This window comes from Mercenaria mercenaria, chromosome 10 (genome assembly GCF_021730395.1).
Source record: "Mercenaria mercenaria strain notata chromosome 10, MADL_Memer_1, whole genome shotgun sequence".
In the NCBI taxonomy this organism is placed as follows: domain Eukaryota; kingdom Metazoa; phylum Mollusca; class Bivalvia; order Venerida; family Veneridae; genus Mercenaria; species Mercenaria mercenaria.
This window is the reverse complement of record NC_069370.1, coordinates 60,680,007-60,707,215: the sequence shown is the minus strand read 5'-3', so window position 1 is coordinate 60,707,215 and position 27,209 is coordinate 60,680,007. Positions and strand designations below refer to the sequence as shown.

At 35.7% G+C, this 27,209-nt stretch overlaps 1 protein-coding gene, 1 long non-coding RNA gene and 2 other non-coding genes across 5 annotated transcripts in view; 3 read left to right on the top strand and 1 right to left on the bottom strand.

Annotated features, from left to right (window-relative positions):
• Window positions 1-8,603, bottom strand: part of LOC123561415 (dentin sialophosphoprotein-like) — a 124,115-nt gene extending 115,512 nt beyond the window's left edge. Inside the window, exon 1 of the mRNA XM_045353769.2 lies at window positions 8,510-8,603. The gene's annotated coding sequence lies outside the window, so the exon portion shown is untranslated. The remainder of the gene's footprint in view (window positions 1-8,509) is intronic.
• On the top strand, window positions 5,010-5,082 carry Trnaa-ugc (transfer RNA alanine (anticodon UGC)). The gene has a single exon. It is a non-coding gene; the product is annotated as a tRNA-Ala (tRNA).
• Window positions 8,381-8,453, top strand: Trnaa-ugc (transfer RNA alanine (anticodon UGC)). The gene has a single exon. It is a non-coding gene; the product is annotated as a tRNA-Ala (tRNA).
• A 53-nt stretch (window positions 8,604-8,656) lies between the features above and the next one.
• Window positions 8,657-26,696, top strand: LOC123561417 (uncharacterized). Of its 2 annotated transcripts, XR_006688412.2 has the most exons (4): window positions 8,657-8,759; window positions 22,199-22,299; window positions 22,907-25,118; window positions 26,377-26,696. It is a non-coding gene; the product is annotated as an uncharacterized LOC123561417 (long non-coding RNA). The 2 variants fall into 2 exon arrangements; XR_008372819.1 differs by lacking the exon at window positions 8,657-8,759 and having other exon boundaries at window positions 22,084-22,299.
• The last annotated feature ends 513 nt before the right edge of the window (window positions 26,697-27,209 follow it).

The following is a 27,209-nucleotide window of genomic DNA, read 5'->3' as shown; positions in this document are numbered from 1 at the left end:
GATAAACCAGAGATAATTCCTCAAATTATGATGATACTTATCATAAAAAATAACAGTGATATTCAGCTATTTTGAAGGAATAATTGAAAATTTGCATGTTGTTGTTGTTTGCATACGACATCGGGTGTAATTAGAATCGTGAACGGATATCTTTAACTTATTTTTGCTTTCGAAATTCATTAAAATTTGTGGATTTTCTAGTAAAAATGAAGGTAGGATTAGACTGCAAAGATATATTCTTATTATACTAAACAATGGTTTAATTTAAAGCTTGCATGAAGAAATTTTACAGGGCGCTTTTCACGTGCTCGGTAATCAGCTGGCCGCTTACGGATAATTTATTAATTGGCGCTTTTTTGACAGTACACATAATCAATACTTTATCAATTAATCATAACACCTCATTGATTCTCGTTACCTGTGTGCACTCGCCGTGACGTAATTTGCTGATCAAAAAATCAGCGAGGCATGTCTACAGGATAAAGGGCGGAATTTAGCAGAAGATCAAAGGCAGGAGGGCACATTATAAGGGCAGCGTGGCGGCAATTAAAAAGGGCAGGGCGGGGCGCCCCGCTGCGTCGCTCTAGAAATAACACTAGACAAAGATATGGACCGGACACACCCATCAATGCACTATCATGAAATATGACCTTTAACGTCTAAGTGTGAACTTGACCTTTGAGCTAGGGATCTGGGTCTTGCGCGCGACACGTCGTCTTACTGTGGTACACATTCTTTCCATTGAAGTTATTTGAAAATCCATCCATGGATGACAAAGATATGGACCGGACACGAATGCACTATCATGAAAAATGACCTTTAATGTCTAAGTGTGACCTTAACCTTTGAGCTACGGACCTGGGTCTTGCGCGCGACACGTCGTCTTACTGTGGTACACATTCATGCCAAGTTATTTGAAAATCCATCCATGGATGACAAAGATATGGACCGGACACGAAAATTACGGACAGACCGACAGACTGTTCAAAAAACTATATGCCTCCCTTTGGGGGCATAAAAATACGTCAGCAATTGACAAAAAATACGTCATTAATTGACATTGCAAATACTGCAAAAATTTAAATTACAATATATAATAACGTGTCAGTGGTATGCATACATACAGGGATATATATTATTAAAATACACCTTAAAGAGTTGGGCGAGATTAAACCCATGAGGTTACCTCAAACTTGGCACAGGGCCCTCATGAGGCATTCTGAACCATCAGCTGTGGTTGGACACCTGCAACCCCCCTAAACATAAATATTTAATTACTATTTTCGATAAAATCCATAAAAACATACCTTAGAAGGTTTAAGTTCTCAGAAAATGTCAATAAATTAAGATTCTATACTGCCTATTGGTTTTCAAAATGAAGAGTACCCTGATCATGTGACAACTGCAATGGGGTACCAGTTTGAAACTTGTGTGTATCACTTGTGTTCAAATTATGCTGCATGGATTATTTTTATGCCAGATCAAAAGAAAAATGGATTAGAAATATTTTAAAGTAAAAGGTGAGTCCATTGCATTTCATTTGATGAAATTATTGCGTGACAGACTTCTGGCATGATTCCTGGTTAGGTTTCAGTACGGGATTTGTTTCAGCTCAGAGATATGTAACAGCATATTAACATCTCAGAACTGAATTTTTTAGCTATAAGCAGAGGTGCACATTATGGGCCATGTATGCCTCAAATTGAGCTATTCTAAAGAATATCCCCTAACCCCCACTGTGGAAGCAGTCTTTTGGGGACGGGGGGTATTTTACAAATAAAGGGAATGGGGGGGTGGGTATTTAGGGAGGAGGGGCTCAGGGGGATGTATTTTGTTTGTGTAGTGTGGAAGCAGTTCTCCACCGGGGCAGGGGGGGGGGGGGGGGGGGGGGGGGTATTCTACAGATAAATGGGGAAGGGGTCTTTTGGAGGGATGGTATTTTTGAGGAAGGGGAGTGGGGGGGGGGGGGTATTTTGAGGAAGGGGTAGCCTGTTATGCTGTAGTTTCGATCCCCTTAACACTTCCTTCTGCGCATGCACATTAACAAAGACATGTGCGAGGGTCAAAATTAGGTCAAAGTATATTTTGGGCATTCCTCCAAAGATATAAATAGCTTAAAACACAAAGAAATATAAAATATATAAATTATGCATACATAAAACCAACCATGTCATCGGTCTGAATCACTAAAAAACTTTCTTGTTAATTCGCACCCTCTGAATGCATATGTGTAGAAAGTCTTGTTTAATGTGAAAAATTAGTATTTACCGCACAGTTCACTTTGTTCATTCCACAATGAAGCCACTTGTATGTAGAATTGTAAAATAACGACGTACAAACTGGAAAGTGAAACTTTTTAAAAACACATGTCAACTGGATGATTAGTTTCTGGACGAAGAAATTAGTTTTAGGCACTGCAGCCTTATTTCGTTTGACCCTCTATATAAGACACCAATTAGTTGGTTGAAAAATCAAAAATACTGGCATTATGCAACAAAATGTATTATTAAATAAGATTCAAAGCAAAATCAAGAAATTTAGAGTCAAAAGAGCAGGTGCGCGGACAATTGCATGACCCAACAACCCGCGAAATCGCCAGCCGCTCGCCTCATTTTGCATTAAAATGGCGGACCAGTAAGTATGAATTTGAATCTTGGTTTCGACCCCAAGACATTTCAACCCCAAAATTTAATTTTCTTGGACAATTCGACCCCAAAACCATTTCGACCCCAAGACATTTCGACCCCTAAGTTTTCATTTTATATTTCTTCCATTTTGCATATTTTAGAAAATATGAATATACAGATCTATATAAATATTCTATTTAATCATACATAATGTCAGTGAATAAACCGCGCTGACTGGAAAGGACCGGCCGTATGTTTATTATTGGAACTAATTGAATTATTTCTTCATGTTTAATTTGATAATTTAAGAGGAAAATATATTATGAAAAACCAGTTTTTAAAAGAATTATATCATGTTTAGATATGAATATAAAAACATTTACTGCATTTATTTGCCAAAGCACAATTAGTGTCCTTTGAATATATGCGGCGTAACAAACACGTGCCTCTGATTAGTCCTGATAGAGTTTGATTGGATTATCACACCTATTGATTATATCAATTAATCAGTATATTTGTAAGCACACACAAGTGACATGTGACAAATAATATCTAACAAAGTAAGTGCAGTTAAATATGATAAGCTTTTATTACAAAATTATCGCGATCGTTTTGCGTTAAAGAATTTTATTTATCCTTCTGAAACTTATTATTTATATTATACACGAATGATTTCTGCAATAAACCCTACAAAAATACCATTTATTAATAAAATAAGGGTGTATTTCGGTAATAGAAATTTCCCGCGCAGTCGCCGAATTTCAGTCTCGTATAAAGTCATTTTGCATGAACGTATTTTATTTTCCTTTCGTATTTTAGTCACTTATGATATATATGATTGAATTATTTAAAAAAAAACTTCAAAAATACCTTTAACTTACAAAATACAGGTGTATTCCGGTTATGGAAAATGTATTCCGGTATCCCGGTTTTTTAGGTGGATTTCGGTTTAATGTGTGACCGAAACCGCTTGAAGTTGTTAAAATCATACTTTAAATCACGTGTATTTGCTAAAATATTTAATACAGAAAAAAGTAATATGGCTGCCACATTTTCCTTACAGATATGAAATATGATAATATTTTTCCCCGTTTTTAACAGAACAGTACTCACATATTCTTATATTTTGCAGTAACTGGTATTTCATGTTTGATATTTTACAACTGGAAGGAATGTCGTTCATAGAAAAGAAAAGAGCAGTTTGTAAATAACAAAAATCATATTCTGAATTTTGTAAAGCAAATACTTTATGTGTCCATCAAAATCGCTTACGAAAATAACATTAAATGTGAAAATAAGCAATATGTTGTTTAATTTCCTATTATTGTCTTTACATTTTCGCTTAAATTAAAGATAATGTCGACACATATTTATAAATATCCGATGTCACCACAATCGCCTAATTGATTGTTAATTGCAATGCGCACTGCAGATAAATATACACATGCTGTATATCAACAAACAATTAATTAAGGTGTGATAATCCAATCAAAAGATCACGTTTTTCTGATTATGATTCTAAATTTCAATATAATGAAGATGGTGACATCTTAAACTTCTTCGAGTTACATTATAATTATCTATATTTGGTTGAATCCCATAGAAATGAGATGCATATATCTTTCACCTAAAAAAAAAACAAAAATAAATAAAATCAAATGATATATTTTAATTGGTAATTAAGTGTCATTACATTTTGAAATTGCTCAATTATCTATAGATTAAAGCTTTAAGTTAATTATAATAATGAGTTGATGACATTCTTAGATGTTTTCAGGCATATCATGGAATGGAGTCAAATGTCCAAGGAGTTGGGGTTGAAATGTCTTGGGGTCTAATTGTCTCTTGGGGTTGAAATGTCTTGGGGTCGAAATGTCTTGCTAGCATGAATTTAACGGTAAAATACAGGGTTTTTGAAAGGGAAGCAACTACCGGCTGAAAAATCAATACACACCTGCAAGAGTCCAGTTGCGTGGAAGAAAGTTTAGCGGAAATTAAATGGAAACTACAACGATTTAATGGCAAATAATCGGGAATTTAGATGAAATTAAGGTCGAATATATACTGTGACAACCATCTGTTTGATGATTTATCTGCTTTTTGCGCATGTCGAGTGATAAATTCGCGTTTTACGCTTGGGTGAATCTTCGACATATTGAATGTAACCGGTACTTGGCTGATGTCAGATGCGTCTCGTGCGTTATTTCGGAAAATGCTAAGGGATCGAAACCACAGGAAGGGTCGAATTGACAAGAAGTAGGCATAATTTTCTTTTTTAAAAAACTACCTCCACAAAGTGGTAACGCGCTTAAAACTGAAGTAAAGGACAGGCATTTGAAAACAGTGAATGTGTAGTGATTCGAGGCTTCTGGTAAACCAGGAGCCCGGTTAGCTCAGTTGGTAGAGCACCTGACTTGCAAGCAGGGGGTCGTAGGTTCGAGTCCTACACTGGGTATACTCCTTTCTCATGATACCGTGGCTTCCATGATACCGGTGTAAACAGTTTTCTCGCGAGACTTTTAGTTTAGCCCCGCCTACCGGATGTTGACATAATTACTGGAGCAGACCAGAAGCCGCTCTTCCATATTGCATAATTTTTTGCGAAAATGTCAGGATTACTGGTGAGTTATTTACCTTTTTATACAAAACTAGTTCAAACATGATATCCTACCTTTGGTCCCCACCCACTGTGTCAAAAAAACCCTCTAATTTTCCTGCAAACACTGTTTATTATCTTGAATTTTTGGTGAGAGTATCGTCTGACAGCCTCGCTAATGACGTCATCAAACCGGAACCATGTTGTTTCTATATTTAGAACATTCGTACAAATAAAGTATGGAAAGCCTTTAAGGCAAAAAAGTGAATTTACAGCAATATGCAAAATATAATGATATCCATTCAAGCTCCTGTACAACCTGTGTGTTTGATATATGTGTCTGTCATTTAAAAGATATTATAATCTATACTCTCACAAGATAACTGCTACTCTTTATTATTGTAGTTGGTGAAATTCTTGCCAAAAATTTTAGTCTTAGATTAAATCTAGATTAGGAAATCACTTGTAAAAAAGAATTCTTTGGTAATATGAACTCTAAATGTTATTGAGTTGTATATCATTATGTTTAACCTACATTTAGTGCCCTTACTTTATATTTTAGGATCCTCCAGTAAAGAAAAGAAAACTCCAGTATGATAGATCTAATCTTCAGAGAGCATTTGAAGCTACACAGAAAGGTTTATCGGTGTATAGAGCTGCAAGAGAGTATTCAGTGCCAGAGTCAACGTTAAGAGACAGAACTTGTGGACTTGTTGCTCTGGATGTTACGATAGGCTTTGACACTATATTTTCTAAAGATGAGAGGAAGGTTGGTAAATCACATCACTTACATGGCAGGGATAGGGTATGGATACAGTGCATCTTCAATTAAGTATATGGCAAAGGACTATGCAGACTCATTAGGCAAGAATGTAAAGGCCAAAGGAAGCTCTAAGCAACAACTGGTTTTACAGTTTCATTAAGAGGTGGCCTAATCTTGCAGTTGTAAAACCTCAAAAGCTGTCCATAGCACGGCTAAGTCTGCCTCCAGGGAGACATTGAACAACTATTACAAAGAATTAGCAACTGTTCTGACAACTAATCACCTTAGGGACAAACCCCAAAATATATACGATGTGGATGAAACAGGGGTAAATAGTGAGCATTCTCCGCCCAAAGTTGTTTGTGATAAGAACACAGTACCTCAAAACATTACCTCATCTAGATCATCTACAGTTACAATTTAAATTTCTGCTGGAAATGCATTGGGGCAGTAGTATTCCCCATATTATGTTTTTCCAGGCCAGCGATGGAATCCGGAATTTCTGAATGGAGCCTGCCTGGTGCTGACGGGGAGATGTCCAAAACAGGCTGGTCGAATTCCAATGTCTTCCAGAACTATCTGACTAAACATTTTGCTACATATGTTAAGCTTAGTGAAGAACAGGTCAAGCACGCCAACATTGATACTATATGATGGACACAGGTCCCCTATATCACTCACTTTAACTGATTGGGCAAGAAAGTACAATGTCATCTTGTTTGTTCTGCCGCCACATTCCAGTCATGTGACTCAACCTTTAGATGTTTTGGTCCATTTAAGTCCATGTACTACACAGTTTGTCAGGCATACATGAGAAGGAACCCTGGAGCAAATATTACAAAATACCAGATTGCCAGAACTTACTGCTACACCATATCTCAAAGCATTGTCTGCTACCAAATTTCTAATCTCAGCCTTCAGGCGCACTGGTATACATCCGTTTGACAATAAAGCTATTTTAGACTCTCAAGTAGCCCCATCTGTAATATACTTGAATAAAACAATCACGGGATACCAGTGAGAAAACTGAACCAGAAAATCCACATAGCACCTCTGAAGCTAGCAAATGTTTGGAACTTAGTTCTGAATTCACCTCTCAGGGAGTTGCCGCAGTCCACTTCAGACTTTTTCCAAAAAAAGGACAATAACTCTGGCTATTCCAAAAAAGCCAAAAAGGAAATTTGTTCCACCTTTCTTGGCAGGCAATCTGTTGAAAAATCAAATACAGATATTTTGTCATCTTCTGCTGAAAAAAACAAAGAGTTTTTGTGATAGTTTAAAGAAATTCCAGTGTGAACAGTCAGCAGAAGAAAGCTATGAAGAAACCTGGTGTAATATAGCAAGGAAAGCTAAAAGTTCAGTCAAAATTCAAAAAGTAAATAAAGAGCCAAAGCCAAGTACATCAGGCACAAGTAACAAAGGGAACCCACTCAGTTTGATATCAAGGATAGTTCAGATAGTGATATTGATACAGAAGTTTCAGAGAAGAGAATGTTGTGTTTGTGGTAACTGGGAGCCTGATGAATTGAAAGGGTCAGTTTACATAACACTAGTTAATTGGGGAAAGTGTGACTTTTGTGAACCCCTGGACGCATTTGAAAAACATGCTTCAAGATTAGAGGTGTTGAGAAGAGACGTGTGTTTTGAGTCACATGCTCAGTGAAAATGAGTAAATGATTTCACAGACTGACAATGTAAATATGTTATTTACAGTTACGATTGTTCAGTGTTCTTGTGTGAATTAAATTTTCAAATTGTCTGAAATTTAACTGTAAACTTTCCCGAAGTATTCAGAAATATTCATTACTGTGTATCAGGCTTTCCATAGTTGACACTTTTTTATGGTTGCACGGTATCGTGGGAAACAACTTTTGACTGACAGAATTCAACATGGCGTCACAATCAGCGGGGGTTTCATAAAAAAGTAACCAGGTAATTAAGTTTTCAATTTATTAGAAAAAAGAGGAAGAATGAAGGTAACAGCAAAGATATAAAAATCTAAGGTCAGTTGCTTTCTTTCGTTTTTTTCGTTTTGCGCACGGTAAGTGCCCCGGTATCATGAGAAACCAGGCTAGATGATTTTCTCACCAAAATACAACATTGGCGACGAGGTAAATTGGAAAGTGCGGGCTACAGTGGCCAGTTTATGTAGAGCATGCGGTTTGCAGGGGCTATACTCTGTTGGAAGCTGAACAGTTGATGTCCCGCTCTGCAATTCCACTGTAAAGGAAGGCTACGTGGCCAGTTATATAGAGCATGCGGTATTTGCAGAGGCTATACTCTGTTGGAAGCTGAACAGTTGATGCCTCGCTCTATGGTTCCACGATAAGGTTTAAGCCTTCAAAATTAAAGTGAGGAGGAGTGTAGTGATTCGAGGCTTCTGGTAAACCAGGAGCCCGGTTAGCTCAGTTGGTAGAGCACCTGACTTGCAAGCAGGGGGTCGTAGGTTCGAGTCCTACACTGGGTAGATGATTTTCTCACCAAAATACAACAAATGTTTATATATTAGGTTTATGCACTTACATCTTCCCTGAAAGGCATTGTGTTTATTTCTCTTCTTTGAAAAAAGTCACTCAAATCAGGCGCTTCTTGGTATTGTAGACTGGCTAGTTATAACATAATCATAATCTCACAAGCGCGAATGAAATTCAATACAAAGCAAACGCTTTACCGACACTGATTTTTTGTGAATCCTTCTGAATGACCTTTCCGTTCGGAACGCCTTTGACATCTCCCACATAAAGGACCGGTTGCGTAAATTCATCAAAATCAGGTGAAGTCTCAATATTTTATGTATTTCGTCCATTTGAAAATTACAAATTATGTCAGTTTAAATTGTAAAAGCTACATCTAGTAGATGTAAGGATCTCATCTTGAAGGTAGATAAAATTATGACAATTTTCCTTGGTGCTGTTCCATGAAACCACAGGCACATGGTTCTTCTTCCATATATCCTTTTCAAACACAACCTATTTTCAACCGCCTAGGACTTTGTATGATAAAAATCTTTACAAGCCAAATTTATCAGTTGTGACTGTTTCACTGTTTACAGCAGAGACAGAACATGTTAGGAACCTATCTGCCTTCAGTTTTGGTACTTAGAAAATTATAAATTCCATTTATGTAGCAGTACTATGTTTTCATGAAGTTTTTCTTATTACTAAAAAATCTGCATCTTTTCTTGTCTACTACCTATTCTTGCTTAAGCCAATACCAGTATTTATATATCTTTTGCACTAAATGTTTACTGCTTAACACATGCTTACTGCCAGAATTGTGAAGCATCATATTATTAAATTATTTTGACAATGCAATCATGATGCCTGTCCTTGCAACATTTTTTTTTATTTTCTAAGCAATTTGAAATATTTGGAGTGTCAAAAGCTTAGCAATTATATAATACATTGTCATATGTGACAGCTATCAATGTAGCAGATGTGACACCCTGGTTCTCTTGAGTAATTGAGCCCATGATATATAGTTCTTTAGATAATGCATTTACTTTACCCTACCCCCTGTAATTTAGGTGCCAATTTAGGCAAGTGTACTTACAGTATATTGATCTGCCATGTTGGTTTTAGTGTTTGTGCCAGACTTGAATTTTGGGTGTATTATGTTTGCCATGTTGTAATGAAACTACAGTAAAAGTTTAGTGCTGTTTCATTTTGCTGGAAGGAAAATACCATCTGTGGTCGAATTTAGGTTGTAAATTTTCAGCATGACTTCCTACTGATGGCTTTCAGGGATTCGATCAGTTAGAAACTTGAAACTTAAATGGTATGCTTTTATAGCACTTATGCTGATAGAAAGTGTTAGACAATAAACCAAAGATTTGGACTTGCATTTGTACAAAACTGCACAGAAAACTTGTTGTAAAAGCGGTTGAAAACTGGTTGTGCCGGGATACACTAATACAGTGAATTTATCAGGTCTAGTATATTGCCCGATTGGTGCATCATGCACCGATCGGTGTATCATGCACCAATTGGTGTATTCAACAATACACCGATCAGTGTAATGGCTAAGAAAATTTATCAACTGACCGTTATTTCACATGTATTTGATATTTCCGCATCATGGGAAAAACTAAAGAACAACCCTCCAAGGTGAAGTTTTCAAATTATTTCATTATTTTTGAATTGTATTAGGTAACGTAATGATAAAACACATTCACATGTACTACTTACATATTATTTAGTGTTAAAAAGCATTTTTGTTTAAGATTTCTCAATGCCACTGCAGCATGTGTTCCGCCATGTTGATATCCGGGTAATTTTGAGTGATTTCCCCTTGATTTGGCACCTGAACGCTCGAAAAATCTGCATCTGTCAGAAAATTAGACTAAAGTATGGTGTCCAAATAATGACATAAACCAAAATATAAAATTACCGCAAATAATGAGTTTTTTAAAAAAAAAATATCTAAGCAAGTGTTGTATAAGCTACAAAATGAAATAATAAATGCACTCATGCCATTGTGATAATACATATTTTAACAGATTGTAAACTAGGGAAAGCAAGTCAGAAAATGACACGTCTGATGTCACTAAATCCATGCTAATCGCCACAGAGGAGAGATAATATTGAAATTAAAGAAATAAATCTTTAGATAATTATTAACCAAACTCCTTGATCCACTCTTGATTTATATAACATAATGGCTTATATCATTAATAAACCAACATGTTACTAACTTTGATATCACTTCTTATTGATAATGCAACTGTTAAATTAAGTTTGAACATTACGAGGTTTCAAAACTGACACTGTGAAAATTTATTTCATATTTTATTATGTCGCTACAGGTACACCATATATATTCAAGGTAATACGCATGTCATTCAAATTTTGGGATACTGGGAAAAATGTGTATCTTTAAAAGCGTAGATCCGAATCTAACATGGCTGCGATTGTTTAAAGCAAAGGTTATTGAAGGAAATTTGGGTAAAATTCACATTTGTTGGGGTGTTTAAATGGTGTTTGTTTACCTGTCAATGAATTATAATTATGTGACAGTGCATTCAATGTAAAAAACGCAAGAAACGCAGCAGTCTGTCGAAAAAACTGTTGTGGCGTCAGAAAATGGCCGATCTTATCAACAACATGTGAAGGTATCGGAATGCGTTTTTTTTCCGGTTCTCAAAATATTTTGTTTTAAAATAGCATCCTACGTGTTGATACACCGATTGGTGTATCGCTGAATACACCAATTGGTGCATGATACACCGATCTGTGCATGATGCACCAATCGGGGAATATACTAGACCTGTTTATTTAGGACACAGGTGGAGGTAACGTATCTAGGATACAGTATGGGTCAATGAGCTATATACACTTAAATATAATACAATGATAATGTTATCTGGGAAGGCGTTTGCTAAATTATAAGTCATTAAGATTTGGGGAAGGTATTTATAATTTCCACACAATTTTCTACACAGAATTGATCAATCAAGTACAACATTTACCAATGCAGTTATTGTTAATTGCTTTGTTTAATTGGAGAATTAAGCCCAGTTGTGCAAGTAACCACAATAGCCTGTATAAAACACCTATGGCCAGTTTTTCAACTATTAAGAATTAAGCATCCACGCAGTCTGTCAGATCCATGCTGTTCGCTTTCAAAGCTGTTGCAATTAAGACCTGTTAGCGAACAGCAGGGATCCTGACAGCGGCGCGTAATGCGCAGCTGGTTGGATCCTGCTGGTCGCAACAACTATGTTGGTTTTCTCATGGCGCGGCTCAATATGGGGATTTTGAAATTGGTGCAGTTGAGTACCTATACATTATTTAAATTTACAAATGCATTCCTAATTACAAAGGCATTGCAACGTGTTTTGTACTGAAAGGGAATTTTAGGAAATAAAATGTAATTTTTCAAAACAGTATGCAGTGAGCAAACTAGAATGCTGTAGTCTACCTTGAATTAAATTCACCTCCCAGTAATTGTTTTTTTCATCATTAGACGGGCGCTGGTGCTTTTATGGTTTTAATGTGTCTTTGATTTTCTTGTTCTATGAGAATTTCGTCGAACAAGTAGATTTCACCGAGTAACACGTTTTATATCGGTATGTAAACAATACAGCGAAACGATCCGATGCGTATTAATGTTCATAGTGTGTGACCAGGCTAGTAATACATCGCAAATATACCCGCGAGTATCGTAGAAATCGTTAGAAAACAAGGTGAGCGATGGCTTAACTAATATAGTTTAAGCCTTTCTTAGTGTAGAGTTGAAAATGGCCACTAGATGACTTTAAGCCATGTAAATGAATAAGTTAACAACCTGAATGTAGTGTCTGCCAATTACTAGATCTATTTCAAAGTATTTTGATATTACATAAAATTTTGATAGTTTAGATAATGTTACAAGTATGCACAATTTTGTTTAATTGCAATTAATGTCAGTTAGTTATTGTTGACACAGACACTGAACACAAAAACAATTGTCTTAGCTAGCTTAACATCAGTGTGATGACCATGCAGTGTTAATATATGGCATTAAGCTGGTAGAGGAAATCATGTGTAACTGTATTATTGAATGGAATTTCCATGAAAAATGTGCAAGTCGTCCATCGTCAACAATTTGACTGTTTTGACTGTTAACACTCTAGAGGTCACAATTTTGGCCCAATCTTAATGAAACTTGGTCAGAATGTTAACCTCAATAAAATCTTGGACGAGTTCGATATTGGGTCATCTGGGATCAAAAACTAGGTCACCAGGTCAGATCAAAGGAAAAGCTTGTTAACACTCTAGAGGTCACAATTTTGGCCCATTCTTAATGAAACTTGATCAGAATGTTACCCTCAATAAAATCTTGGACGAGTTCGATATTGGGTCATCTGGGATCAAAAACTAGGTCACCAGGTCAAGTCAAATGAAAAGCTTGTTTACACTCTAGAGGTCACAATTTTGGCCCAATCTCAATGAAACTTGGTCAGAATGTTACCCTCAATAAAATCTTGGACGAGTTAGATATTGGGTCATCTTGGGTCAAAAACTAGGTCACCAGGTCAGATCAAAGGAAAAGCTTGTTAACACCTTAGAGGTCACAATTTTGTCCCGATCTTAACGAAACTTGGTCAGAATGTTACCCTTAATAAAATCTTGGACGAGTTCGATGTTGGGTCATCTGGGTTCAAAAACTAGGTCACCAGGTCAGATCAAAGGAAAAGCTTGTTATAACACTCTAGAGGTCACAATTTTGGCCCAATCTTAATGAAACTTGGTCAGAATGTTATCCTCAATAAAATCGTGGATGAGTTTGATATTGGGTCATCTGGGGTCAAAAATTAGGGCACCAGGTCAAATCAAAGGAAAAGCTTGTTAACACCTAAGAGGTCACAATTTTGTCCCAATCTTAACGAAACTTGGTCAGAATGTTACCCTTAATAAAATCTTGGACGAGTTCGATATTGGGTCATCTGGGTTCAAAAACTAGGTCACCAGGTCAGATCAAAGGAAAAGCTTGTTATAACACTCTAGAGGTCACAATTTTGGCCCAATCTTAATGAAACTTGGTCAGAATGTTATCCTCAATAAAATCTTGGATGACTTTGATATTGGGTCATCTGGGGTCAAAAACTAGGTCACCAGGTCAAATCAAATGAAAAGATTGTTAACATTGTAGAGGTCACATTTATGACTATATCTTCATGAAACTTGGTCAGAATGTTAATCTTGACGATCTCAAGGTCCATTTTGAATCTGGGTCATGTAGAGTCAAAAACTAGGTCACTAGATCAAATCAAAGGAAAAGCTAGTTAACACTAGAGGCCACATTTATGACCATATCTTAATGAAACTTGATCAGAATGTTAATCTTGATGGTCCATAGGTCAAGTTCGAATCCGGGTCAGGTGGGATCAAAAACTAGGTCACCAGGTTAAATCAAAGGAAAAGCTTGTTAACACTCTAGAGGTCACAATTTTGGCTCGATCTTAATGAAACTTGGTCAGAATGTTACCCTCAATAAAATCTTGGACGAGATTGATATTGGGTCATCTGGGGTCAAAAACTAGGTCACTAGGTCAAATAAAAGGAAAAGCTTGTTAACACTGTAGTGGCCACATTTATGACCGTATCTTAATGAAACTTGGTCAGAATGTTAATCTTGATGATCTATAGGTTAAGTTTAAATCTTGGTCAGGTGGGTTTAAAAACTAGGTCACTAGGTCAAATCAAAGGAAAAGCTTGTTAACTCTAGAGGCCACATTTATGACTATATCTTCATGAAACTTTATCAGAATGTTAATCTTGATGATCTTTAGGTCAAGTTTGAATCTGGGTCATGTGGGGGCAAAAACTAGGTCACCGGGTCAAATCAGAGGAAAAGCTAGTTAACACTTTAGAGGCTACATTTATGACCATAATTATCTTAATGAAACTTGGTCAGAATGTTGATCTTGATGATACTTAGGTCAGTAGGTCAGGTGAGCGATACAGGGCCTTTATGGCGCTCCTGTTCTTGTTAAGCTGCAAATAAGGGAAGAACTGTAAATATACCCCCTTCCCTTAGAACACTTTTGTTGCACACTTAATAAATATTCTGACACAACACTCGCTAACTTGTACAAAGGTGCTTTTTTTGAAATTTGGCCGAAGATCAAAACAATATAGTGCTCAGTTTTAACATTGCAAACATTCAATAAAATCATTCTCTCTATGCCATTATATGCTTTTATTCATTTTAAGAAAAATTTTATATTAGTATTATCTCAACATAAATATAATAACAACCGCAAAATATATTTCCGCCATTCTCCATACAAAACCAATTTTTCCTGAATATGGATGTACGGGTATGGTGATTAACCCTTAGCCTGCTGGCGGCATGTGACTTTGCCTTTGCGACCAGTGCAGACCAAGATCAGCCTGCACATCCGTGCAGTCTGATCAATGTCTGCACTGTTCGCTATTCAGTCAGTAAATTTTCAGTGAACACCCCTTTGAATAATAGATTGTATTGCCCAAATTGAATGATGGACCAGTCCATTTAAGATATTTAGCAGGCTAAGGGTTAAGAGCAACCATCATAAACAGCATTTTGACATGTACATTGCCTCCAGGACTGCAATTTTTTTTTTTTTAAATCCTTATCGATGACTGTCGGTCCTTTGGGTAATTGAATAATCTTTCAGAAAAATGTTACTTCAAAGCCCAGTTGCACAAGCAAGCAATGGCGTATGAAGCGGTAGTTTTCTCTCAACCCGGATGAATGTCACACCTAGAGCATAGGCTAGGCGTCCGGTTACCAAACGGCTAGAACGCAGACAAGGCGTCCTGTTACCGGACTGCACAACCGTCATGCCAATAATTTCTTTATCCAGTAGACCATCGTGTCGATTGTTTTCAATATTTGCACGACAGTCATGCCGATTACTTTCGTTATTTGCACAGCGATCATGCCTGGAAAGTCATGCTTCTTATTTTTGTTATCCATAAGACTTAAAATGCTGTATACATAATATGTAAAATTTAGTTAAGCTTTTCTGAAGTTTTTCTCAGCTTATCAGGTTGCCATGGTACCGATTATTTGACAGTTACTAGCATGTACCTTGTCTTTTGGTAACTTAGCAACCCGCGACAATGTGCGATTAAGATGCCTATTATGTTGAATAATTTGTGTTTGATTTATATAAATTAAAAAGTAAGAAAATAGTAAAATATAACACTGAACTAAGTAAGGTATGCAGGTATTAGTATTCTGTGCATTCTTTTGATTTATTTGTTCTGCAATTGAGGAATTAATCAGTTTTACTTATAAAAATGGTACTACTTAGGTATCATTTGTTGAGGTGTTGTTTTAATATCTAATGAATGTATATCTTAAACAATGAAAATGATGCTAATAGTCTTAACTTGGAAATACCTTACGCCAAAAATAGAAATGCTATGAAACACCTGAGATACAGATATTAAAGGATACTAGTAGGCATAACATCCATGCAAGCAAGACAAATAATTGGTACAACCATCATGCAAACAAGAGAATAGACTCTTCCAAATTTATATGACATCTAATCATGGTTTGATTTTGTTGAACCTTTGAAATGTTATCAGCAATGTATTGTTCTAAGAGTTTGCTAAATTTTAAGAAAATATTTTAGTTCTTAATTTATCTATACATGAATATGAAATTCCTACATAGGAGTCCTGTTATGTAAGATCTTTTATCTGTGAAGTTTATGGGAAGCTTTCTACATTTTCGTTTCATCCTAGATTACCATATTTTGCAGAAGTTTTTGGGGAATGGTGGCAGGGCCTGTAAGGAGGGGAAAATTGCGCCGTAACCACTAAAATAGGGGAAAAATTTCATTGTGATAAAATCAATATTTTTCATAAATATGTTACACTAAAAAAGAAAATGATTTTAAAGCACATTGTGTCATGTTTTAAAAGGTACAGTTTACACTATCATGTACATCTAGAAGTTTTTACTTCTTGAAGAAAATCATTAATATTAACTTTCTACAGTAATATGTTTTTGTGAACTTTATTGAAAGTGCTAATATATAAATGAAATCAATTAAGAGATCCCAAGACAAAATTTATATATTTTGTGTCTGAAGTCATTCCTCCTCTGCCTCTTGATTCCTATAGGTTAATTGTCATCAAGTCAATACTGGTACAGAATTTAGGAATACTGATTAGATTATCTGACCATTGCAAATGGTTAATGTTAATTTTATTGTCGAGCCCGCTTGTGGAAGCGAAGACATAGCTGTCCAACTGGCTGTTCTGTGTATGTGTGTGCGTCCGTCCATATGGATTTGTTTGTCCGGACCATAACTTTAACATGCATGGAGCAATCTTGTTTATATTTGGCATGAATGTTGACCTCGGTGAGACGGAGTGTCATGCGCAATCCCCAGGTTCCTCAAGGTCACACTTACAGGTCAAAGGTCAACTTCAAAAATGACTTTTTCTGGAGCATTTCTTCTTCAATCATGGAGGGATTTTGATGTTACTTGGCACAATTGTTCGCCGTCATGAGACGGAGTGTCCTGCGCAAGAACCAGGTCCCTAAGTCTAAGGTCAAGGTCACACTTAGAGGTCAAATGATACAGGAATAACAACTTTTTCCGGAGCATTTCTTCTTCATGCATGGAGGGATTTTGATATAACTTTGCACAAATGTTCACCACCATGAGACGGAATGTCATGCGCAAGAACCAGGTCCCTAGGTCTAAGGTCAAGGTCACACTTTGAGGTCAAAAGTCAGATACAAGAATGACTTTGTCTGGAGCATTTCTTTTTGATGCATAGAGGGATTTTTAGCTTGACTATTCAAAGAATGAGTAGAGCTATCCTACTCACGTCAGCATCACACCTTGGTTAAGTTTTTCGTACCAGTTCATATTTTGACAGAGTCTTTTGAGATAAAGCTTTGAAACTTTCAACACTTGTTTACCATCATCATGGCCAGTTATAGGCAAAAGCACAGAACTCCATCAAGGATTTTGGCTGAATTTTGGCCCCTTTTGACTTAGAAATCATGGTTAAGTTTTTCCTACCAGTTCATATTTTGACAAAGTCTTTTAAGATAAAGCTTTGAAACTTTCAGCACCTGTTTACCATCACCATGTCCAGTTATAGGCAAGAGCACATAACTCCATCAAGGATTTTGGCTGAATTATGGCCCTTTTTGACTTAGAAATCTGGGTTAATACATTTTTGATGTATTTCTTACCAGTTCAAATTTTACAAAGTCTTTTGAGATAAAGCTTTGAAACTTTCAACACCTGTTTACCATCACCATGTCCAGTTATAGGCAAGAGCACATAACTCCATCAAGGATTTTGGCTGAATTATGGCCCTTTTTGACTTAGAAATCTGGGTTAATACATTTTTGATGTATTTCTTACCAGTTCATATTTTGACAAAGTCTTTTGAGATAAAGCTTTGAAACTTTCAACATCTGTTTACCATCACCATGTCCAGTTATAGGCAAGAGTACATAACTCCATCAAGGATTTTAGCTGAATTATGGCCCCTTTTGACTTAGAAATCTTGGTTAAGTTTTTCGTACCAGTTCCTTTGTTTAGTAAAGTGTTTGACATATGGCTTTGAAACTTTTATCACTTGTTTAGTATAATAGTCTCTATCTGTAGGAAAGAGAACATAACTCTGTCATCTATTTTGGCTGAATTATGGCCCTTTTTGGACTTTGAAATTTGTTCTGTTTTCATAGAAGTCCATGTTCTGTCAAAACTATTTGACATATGGCTTTTAAACTTTGAACATTTGTTTATCATTATGATTTCCATCTGTAGGCAAGAGTACATAACTATTTTGACTGAATTATGGCCCTTTTTGGACTTTGAAATTGGCTCATATGTTGCCATTTAGTGCAAGACTGATCGAAATCAAAGTAATACAGGAACATTGTTTGTCTAATCTATTTATTTCTTTTGTCTGAATATCCGAGGAAAAATTTTGACCCCATTCTTCAATCAATTCTTCGAATAGTCGAGCGCGCTGTCATCAGACAGCTCTTGTGATGTAACTTGGCACAATTGTTCATCATCATGAGACGGAGTGTCATGCGCAAGATCCTAGAATTACTTCCCTTTGTTGTTACTATAAATAGCTTATATCCGTAACTTTTTTATTACTGGTCATAGGAAAAATCAAGACCACTTTTCTGTAGTACAACATGCATATTACATCCAATTTTCAGGTGTATTTTGACCTATCTCTACTAGTGAGGATTTTTGTGTGGACATAGAATTTTTTTAAAAAAATTTAAGATTTACGTCCCTTTGTTGTTACGGTACTTTAGATAACTTATATTGTAACTTTTTGCAATCTCCTTTTTATTTGGCATAAATGTTTGCCTCAATGAGACAAGGAGTGTCATGTGCAACTCCCAGTCCTTTTGACAGCTGGCGGGCTCGACATGTTGCCCGTGGGCATCTAGTAATTATATGTAAATATTTTAGGAAACACAGGATTGCTCAAAATATTTATATTTAAAATGTATTTAGTACTATTTACAACTACCCAGTATACCAAAGGACTATTTTGAAATCAAAGCCCTGAGAGGACTGTAAGGAAACATAGCTGAACCGGTATGCATTTCAGTCGAGAAGCCAGACAAGAAAAGATTCCATCATTTTGCAATATTTCACAAAATGCTTACAATTTTTTGAACTCAATGAACCCAAAAAGTAACCCACATCCAGACCAAAGTCAGTAAAGGTTACTCAGATCATAATCTTTGACTTGACTCTAGATCTAATAGGGAACCAATGTCTGTATGTATGAAGTCTGATTATCAGTAAAAGCAGTAGAAGGCTTTAAATGTCGCTTTGACCTCCTCACCAAAATCAGTTGGGTTGTTTATCTTTAGCAAGGTTCTAAGAAAATGAAACGAATTAGACTAAAAGCAGGTTCGACAGACAGTCATGGCAGGATCTTCCAAAGTGAGATGTCAATGCATAAAACCAAGAGAACAAATACAGAAAATGTTAATATATTTATTTTCTAAACTGTAAAACAAATTTTTAAAAATCTTACAAACCTGTGTAACAGATTTTTAAAGATCTTAAAAAACTGTGTAACAAATTTTTAAAAATCTTACAAAAAAAACAAAAAGTGAGATCAAAAATTCAGTATGTTGAAGGCCCAATATTTTCTACATGTCAAGAAATTTAACTGATTCACTTAATAGTACTGTGTGCGCACTTGAAAATTATTGGGCAGACCAGCAGCATATCAACAAAATACCACTAGAGGATTGACATGACTATCATCATATCAGTAATATATAAAAATAATGGCCTTAATGGCATTTTTAATGATGAGTGACTACTATTTTATGCAAATACTTCATAAAAAATATATATATATCCGTTATTTTCATGTTATAAAGATTGGTGCTACCGACAAATTATATTTTTAGCGGATTAATATTGTTTTCCGTGTGTCATTCCTCTTGGTCACATGACAGATATTTAGCGTGTAATTAAAGTAGTTCAACACATAGACAACAAGAGCTGTCACTAATGGTGACAAATGCCCCTGCAGCACCTTGACCTTTGGCCTGGTGACCCCAAAGTCAATAGGGGTTGTGTACTCAATAAGTACTATCAGCATGTGAAGTTTGAAGGTCCTGGGTGCAGAGGTTCACGAGTAAAATGCCTTCATGCAAAAGTTAACATTGGCCCCTGTGACCTTGACCTTTGACCTGGTGACCCCAAAGTCAGTAGGGGTCATGTACTCAATAAGTACTATCAGCATGTGAAGTTTGACGGTCCTGGGTGCAGTGGTTCGCGAGTAAAATGCCTTCATGCAAAAAGTTAACATTGGCCCCTGTGACCTTGACCTTTGACCTGGTGACCCCAAAGTCAGTAGGGGTCGTGTACTCAATAAGTACTATCAGCATTTGAAGTTTGAAGGTCCTGGGTGCAGTGGTTTGCGAGTAAAATGCCTTCATGCAAAAAGTTAACATTGGCCCCTGTGACCTTGACCTTTGACCTGCTGACCCCAAAGTCAATAGGTGTCGTGTACTCAGTAAGTACTATCAGCATGTGAAGTTTGAAGGTCCTGGGTGCAGTGGTTCGCGAGTAAAATGCCTTCATGCAAAAAGTTAACGTTGTGATGAACGAACAAACGGACGGACAGTTGAAAACTAATATGCTTCCCTTCTGGGGCATAAAAATCAATACATTTATAAAATTTACAAGTGTACCCGATTAAAACCACACTTTTTTATTAAAAATTAATTAGTGTTCACATTTATTGCATATCCATAATAAATTGCATCGATCTGTTTACTCTCATATCTTTAATTCCTTGTAAGTATTGAACTATTTTTAAGGCACATGCATGGAGAAGTAGCGCTGAACCGGAACCATGTGTTCTTGGTCTTGGTCATGTGATAAATATTTACGTCGTAAAGTAGTACAACGCCTAGACAAAATTCTTTACAAGAACTTACAATCCCTGCCATATTTTTCAAGTATTCATATTTATTGCATATGCTAAATAAATGGTATCGATCTGTTTACTCTCAGACCCTTGAATATCATAGAAATACTGAACTACTTTTATAGCATATGTATGGAGAAAGTTATTAACGGCATTTGTAACTACAATTTCACCCGTGTCGGTATACATAGTTCGGCAACTTTGAAAATGAACATTGAATGAATCCAGACTTCTGTCTGTTTATGATTACATCATATAATATATAATAAGTGTTTTCATGGCATCAGAAATTGATTTTTACAATATTTTTTAAGTTTTGAACTATTAACCCAGTAAACATGTGTTGATTATTATATAGATGAGTCATGTAGCACAAACTATTCGGTATTGACCATTGATTTATAAAGGGAAACATGTAGTAAAACCCAGAATTATCTCCCTTCATTGGATATGTCCAGTATATGACCTTTAATGCACTTTTAATAAACTATTTATATAACTAGCCTAGTATTATGGTATATTATAGTTGCATAAATGGTATGTTGAATGTCAAAGGTCACCTTATTATATTCACATGGAAAAGCATGTGCCTTTAATATTAGTGAAAAAAATTATCTTATCCTAAAGGGAAAACTGCTGTGACTTATATTTTAAATTTGTATGTATGAAAGCATATATATAGGTACTTTTTAAAAGAATATGATAACACATGCATTGCTTACATTTTAGGCATCAGTACAGATGCCTACACATGTCTTGTTATAAATTAAATAAGTCTTGTATACAAGTTATTTTTGCATTTCTTTTCACCCTAATGAAATGAAGACATACATTATGCTGCAATTATTTTAATAGCATTTTAAAATAAATTTCTGTTAATATTTTGTTAAAAAATGTGAATTGGAAATGTAGTTCAAATCGAACACTCGAGCAATGTCCTTGAATTTACTGTGTATATTTATAGAATGATCATTGTTAACCTGCTCTGTTTCCTGTATTTCAGTAAAGGTATACACACACATTATTGGTTGAATTAATAGGATATGAATGAGATGACGCACTTAAATATTTTCCCACGTACAAATTATGACTAGTAAACAGTTTTCTCGATTACAAAAAATAACAACAACAGCACTGGGATTGGTATATGTGTTTAATAAAACATGTTGCAAAATAACAAAAAATGTTTATTTCTTCCTGTTTAAGATAGCAAACAGGTTCTTAAGTATTTACATTCTTACAGTGGATAATATAATAGAGGTGTTTTATATTTCAGCAATTCGACAGTTCAGAATGAGTAACCCAAACACAGTGGTGGTTATACCAAAAGTTATATGTCGTAGATTTTCTACGGGAACCTTGCAATATATTAAACAGGTAAGACTAACACTTTAAAAATATAATATAAAAAAAATATTTAATCTAGTTATGAAATATTACAGGAATGTAATCCATCGTAACAAGTTGTGCTACAGGTGTTTTGTTTGGGATTTCACTAAAATAGGCCCTGTTAAGGCCCTTGACTTGGTAAGAAATATCTATAAAGGGCTCATAACAGCTTTTGTTGAATATTTCTCAAAAAAGTACAAATTTGACCTAGTCATGGAAACCTTACAGGAATATTATGCAATGTCAGGAAATTTGATTTCATTTGGCTGTCAATTGTCTGTCTGAGATGGATTAAGTCAGCATGGAAATTCATTCCTGAAAAATGACTTGATATACCGGTACATTAAAAATATTTGGTACATTAAAAATACTAAGGTTTAATATCTGTCCTAAAGACATTATCTCTTTGCTTTTAATTTTATATTATGCAAGAAGAAAAAAGTATAATTTATGAAAAAACGTGAACAAATTGTGGGAACCATGTGACAAGACTTCCTGTAGCATTAAAATTGGATGTATGTGTGATATTTAATCCAATAACAATCTGATAAAACTTTATCTCTTGTGATTTCATTGTGTTGTTTATGATTTTCAGACTGAAGAGATAAATGCTGGAAAGAGAATTTGGGACAAATGGGCGAAAGGAGTTTTAGTATGTATAAGTCTAGGAGGACTTAGTTTTTCTGCAGTTAGCACAAGAAATCTGTATGATTCCAAACAGAAGTGTAAGGCATACTGGAATAGACGATGATAATGAATAATTAGACACAGAGATCTTTTATTTATTTCGGTGGAACCCATCAGATGTTGGCCATATGTTCAGTGAAATTCAGAAAACCCAAGGCTTTTAGTGACACAGTATATATTTAGTCAGCTGAAATTCTACACACCTGTTTGATAGTGATGAAGGTGTTTTACATGGTCAGATGCTTCAAGTAACATTAACATTGTCAGATAAAATTCTACAGGCCTAGTGTACAGCTCAGAAGAGTTTTTCAAAAACATATTGCCTTGTGAAATCATTGATATTCATGGAGGACTAGTTTTCATGGATTTTAAGGATGCGACAGTCCGGGAAAGTAAATTTCCCATTCATCTTGTCTTCGAAGTTTGGAATATACAAATTCATATCTCCACAAAAAGCTGTTTTTGCAATAACAATAAAATTACATCTCAAGAAATTAAATGAGCCGTGCCATGAGAAAACCAACATAGTGGGTATGCGACCAGCATGGATCCAGACCAGCCTGCGCATCCGCGCAGTCTGGTCAGGCTCCATGCTGTTCGCTAACAGTTTCTCCAATTCCAATAGGCTTTAAAAGCGAACAGCATAGAGTCAGACCAGACTGCGCGGATGCGCAGGCTGGTCTGGATCCATGCTGGTCGCATACCCACTATGTTGGTTTTCCATTGGCACGGCTCAAATGGTTTTGCAGTATATCGCTAGATGACTTATTTCTAAAACATGCATATGAGGACGTTTTATATGAAATACAAGGATATTATTAACGTACATGTACACAGAATGAGATTGTGACAGTAAATAAGGTCTTTGAGGTTACAAGTCAAAACACAATGTATGTCATGTGGATAAGTATAGGAGTAAGAAAATATGAAGTGCTGTGTACATGTTAAAACTGGTGCTAGCTGACGGGGGGTGGGGGGGGGGGGGTGCAAGAGATGGGGGGGAAAAGTCTTTGAAATTGTCACATTATAAGGTTATATCTTGCAGCTTTTAATTTATAGATTATCATGACTGTACAGTAATGTGATAACTGTTTCATGATATCTTTGAGATGTTTAATGCAATATTTGCATGTCATTCATAGAATTTCAGCTAAGTTGACAGTGATGAGTGAACATCGGGGTATTAAAATAGTACATGTAAGTGATATTTTATTGAAAAAGTTATGTTCTAACTAATTAACATTCTGTTGAAGTTTTGTCTAAACAGATATCTATTTACATGTAATTGTTGTAGTGTTAAACTGTTGAAACAATGCAAAAAAATATTTGAAATTTTATTATATATTTTCCTATTGTTGCATTTGTCATGCTTTAAATGTTAAATACATGTAGGGCCTAATGTAGGTACCATTAAAGCCCAGTATACTTGACATAATGTATCAGAGCTTGACTGCATCATTACTGAAGGGAAAGAGGTTTTAAAACTGAGGTTCCAGTGTACAAACTCCAATCTCTGATTGGTTGTATCTGAGCACAGATTTAAAATTGACCAATGGTTGCATTCTTAGACGTGTCTCCTAACTCAGTTATAATGTTGGATCCTGATCTCGATCTGTCAGATATTGATCACTTATCTGTATTCAGATCCTATGTTTTATAGTACCAAAAGGAACTTCATTTAATATTCTAAAGATCCGAGTTAGAAACTTTGGTTTTTCGCAAAATTAGCCATTCTGTTCTGTTCTGTATTAATCCTTTCCCTCCTTCGTAGGAGAACCGCACTGATGCATAATCCTTATTGAATTCTGGAATCCCTCCACCAACACAAGTTCTCAGATTTCAATTTGGAGACAGTAGGACTATAGTTAAATTAAGCTATAGGCCAGTTAATTGTGTGGATAACAATTAGTGGATTTTGTTGTTTGTTGGAATTTTGCTTTATCTGTTTTTAACTGAAAATTTTGGAAAACTTTACCTCCTATACCAACACAGTTTCGTTGTAAAGGAAGAATGTTATTTCACCTTGCTACTATGGCTCAGACTTAACAGAATGGATAAATAATGTACCAGTTTCACTGGCAGTACTTTTTGATTAATGTAAAACCGTTTAAATTTGTAGTGTTATTTCTAGAGCTCAAAAAGGGCAGGGTGCTGCCAAAAAGGGGCAGGTTGCTGTCCGAAAGGGGCAGGGTGCCCTTTTAGATGTGAAAGTTACCATAGCAGTAGTTGCATTTCTAGATGTCTATAGTTAATACATGTATGTATTCCATTTATCTTTATTGCACACTTAAAAGAAATGTCACAGAATAAAGTGCTAAATCTTCCCAAAACTAGTAACAAAGTTTACAAAGGCTTTTTACCTACTTTATAGTTTAGGTTAAACCATTCAAGCCTTTCTCTTAAAAATATCACCAAGAATGTCAACTTATTCATATGAATGTGAAATATTGGAGGGCCTTAATATAAGCTTAATCTTGAAACCAAGATCATGTTGTAAACAACATAGCGTCATGTCAGTGCAATAACTCAATAAGTGCTTATATAATATATATGCACTTATTGAGTTATTGCAATGACATGACGATAGTTGTAGGCCTGTTTCAGGTCACATTGTAAACTGATAATTATCAAAAGTCCTAATGTATTTATCAGGTCTTTCATCAATATTTCATTAACAGAAAAGTGCTATTACAGTAAGGTTAAAGTTTACTAAATCGCATATCCAAAATATACTATCCGGATACTGGTACACTTTCGGAATGTTGTCTGAAAGTAGTTTTTACTTAGTTTAAATGACCCACTTGGGTAAACCAGAGATAGTTCCACATATTTTGATGTTTCTCATCATAAAAAATACACCGACTGTCAGCGTTTTTGAAGGAAATATGGAAAAATTGCATACGACATCGGGAGTAATAAGACTCGTGAACGGACATTCTAAACTTTCTTTTACTTTCGATAATCATTAAAATGTGTGCATTTTCTAGTTTAAATTACAGTAGAATCAAACTGCATAGATATATACTTGTTATACTAAACGACGGTCTAATTTAAATTTTGCCCAAAGAAATCTAGGGCACTTTTCACGTGCTCGGTAATCAGCTGGCCGCTTACGCACGCTTTTTTGACATTTCACTGGATCCATACTCTTTATCAATTTGTTTTAACACTTCATTGATTCTCATTACCTGTGTGCACTCGCCGTGACGTAATTTGCTGATCAAAAAATCGTCGAGGCATGTCAACAGGGAATTTGGCGGGATTTAGCATAAGATCAAAGGCAACAGGGCACATTTTACGGGCAGCGTGGCGGCAGTAAAAAAGGGCAGGGCGGGGCGCCCCGCTGCGTCGCTCTAGAAATAACACTAAATTTGTGAGGACAAAATTTACGGCTTTAGTCAAAAGGCTCTTTCGTTGATTTCACATTTTGAAAATAAAAGGAATGGCATATGCTTTGGAATTACATTCATTAATTGACAGCTGGAGCAGGAACATCAGTTGCCTGAATTCACAATATATTTACTTGCACGATATATAGGAAGTATAATGGAAGCTCATGGTTTTGTTTTCACTCAATATTGACATGTTTAGGAAAAGTCATTATTTATCATGTTTCATAGAAATCACATTTTAATTGTCACCTACTTTAACAAGTAATATTACATTTTGCTGTTGAATAAAAAGTTATAGTTGTAAAACCCTCTTGTTCTTGTTTCCTACTGACCTGTCAGGTTTGAATGATTTAGTAAGGTGCCATGTTGTGTGCATTTCAGACTTGCTTTTTGTTTTGCCAAGCCAGGCTAACTGTATTTGTAGAAGTTGACATAACTATTGCTGGGGCCCGCCCGCTGAGCTCGGTAGGGAGAACGCAGATATACGGATCCTGGGGTAGTGAGTTTGATCCCTGGGTGAGGTTTATTTTCTTTGCAACAATTTAATAAGACTTTCTGCCTGAAATCATTCGTCCTCCACCTCAGATTCATGTGTTGAAGTTGCCAGTTACTTGCGAAGAACAGGTCTGTACTGGTACAGAATCCAGGAACATTAGTTAGGTTAACTGCCTGCCATTACATAACTGAAACATTGTTGAAAAACAGCGTTAAACCCGAACAAAAAGACACACAATCACAAACGTGCAAGATATGATTCATATACAAGACGTTATATCTATACATTTTGATGGAGAATCTAACATACCTTAAAACTAATAG